Raw genomic sequence first — 2,047 nt, 5'->3', positions numbered from 1 at the left:
CTATTGGTATGGATAGAAGAGACTCATTAGCTACGGTAAGCAGGCTCTTCTAAAAGGACACTCCAAAATAATACCATTGTTCTCTAGTCTTGGGTAGTGCCATTGCCTCTGTACCATGGTCTTCCGCTGTCTTGGGGTCTAGTTCTCTAGCTTGAGGGTACCTTCAGGCACACTGTTCTATCTTATTTCTCTTCTCCCTGTTTTTTTTTTCTTTTAAGTTTTTATAGTCTATATCTGAAACAAGTGTTTTAATGTTGTTACTGTTCTTGAAATATTTTATAGTGTTTATTACTTCTCTTGTATCTTATTTACTTATTTCCTTTCCTCAATGAGCTATTTTCCCTGTTGGAGCCCAAAGGCTTATAGCGTCATACATTTCCAACTAGGGTTGTAGCTTGGGAAGTAACAACAACAACAACAACAATAATAATAATAATAATAATAATAATAATAATAATAATAATAATAATAATAAACTAAGTTTTCCTGTTGTCGATCTTGTGAATCTAGTCCACTCTTATACATACGAACCAAATGAATTGCTATTCGCCTTTCTCAACTTTTAAATGAAAGAAGCGTTCTTGTTTGTACAAGCCAAAGCTTCAACGAGTTATTTAATTTGTAACTCACTTGTTTAATTTGATGAAGGATATACTGGACCAGGTACGAGTTGCTTTGAATTAATATTATTATTTTTTTTTAATTTAGTGACTTCATTGGAAGTGATTTTTATCAAGCCATCCATCTGTCTGTCTGTCTTGTCTTTCTGTCTCACAAATCCATCCATCTGTCTGTCTGTCTGTCTTGTCTTGTTTTTCTGTCTCACAATCATCCATCTGTCTGTCTTGTCTTGTCTTTCTGTCTCACAATCCATCCATCTGTCTGTCTGTCTGTCTGTCTTGTCTTGTCTTTCTGTCTCACAATTCATCCATCTGTCTGTCTGTCTGTCTGTCTTGTCTTGTCTTTCTGTCTCACAATCCATCCATCTGTCTGTCTTGTCTTGTCTTTCTGTCTCACAATCCATCCATCTGTCTGTCTGTCTGGTCTGTCTTGTCTTGTCTTTCTGTCTCACAATTCATCCATCTGTCTGTCTGTCTGTCTGTCTTGTCTTGTCTTTCTGTCTCACAATCCATCCATCTGTCTGTCTGTCTTGTCTTTCTGTCTCACAATCCATCCATCTGTCTGTCTGTCTGTCTTGTCTTGTCTTTCTGTCTCACAATCCATCCATCTGTCTGTCTTGTCTTGTCTTTCTGTCTCACAATCCATCCATCTGTCTGTCTGTCTGTCTGTCTTGTCTTGTCTTTCTGTCTCAACAATTCATCCATCTGTCTGTCTGTCTGTCTGTCTTGTCTTGTCTTTCTGTCTCACAATCCATCCATCTGTCTGTCTTGTCTTGTCTTTCTGTCTCACAATCCATCCATCTGTCTGTCTGTCTGTCTGTCTTGTCTTGTCTTTCTGTCTCACAATTCATCCATCTGTCTGTCTGTCTGTCTGTCTTGTCTTGTCTTTCTGTCTCACAATCCATCCATCTGTCTGTCTGTCTTGTCCTTTCTGTCTCACAATCCATCCATCTGTCTGTCTGTCTGTCTGTCTTGTCTTGTCTTTCTGTCTCACAATCCATCCATCTGTCTGACTTGTCTTGTCTTTCTGTCTCACAATCCATCCATCTGTCTGTCTGTCTGTCTGTCTTGTCTTGTCTTTCTGTCTCACAATCCATCCATCTGTCTGTCTGTCTGTCTGTCTTGTCTTGTCTTTCTGTCTCACAATTCATCCATCTGTCTGTCTGTCTGTCTTGTCTTGTCTTTCTGTCTCACAATCCATCCATATGTCTGTCTGTCTGTCTCTTAAGGCGCTGACTCGGTGGAACTTTTGAATTATTTTTTCTAGTTTAGTGGCTTCATTTGGAGTGATTTTTATTAGTCTATCTGTCTTGTCTGTCTGGTCTGTCTCTTAAGGCACTGACTGAGTGGAACTTTGAATTATTTTTTTCAAAGTTTAGTGACTTCATTAGGAGTGATTTTTATCAGTCTGTCTGTCTGTCTCTTAA

The sequence above is a fragment of the Palaemon carinicauda genome, chromosome 29, assembly GCF_036898095.1.
Source record: "Palaemon carinicauda isolate YSFRI2023 chromosome 29, ASM3689809v2, whole genome shotgun sequence".
In the NCBI taxonomy this organism is placed as follows: Eukaryota; Metazoa; Arthropoda; class Malacostraca; order Decapoda; family Palaemonidae; genus Palaemon; species Palaemon carinicauda.
The sequence above is the reverse complement of the archived record's forward strand: the minus strand, read 5'-3'. Positions refer to the sequence as shown.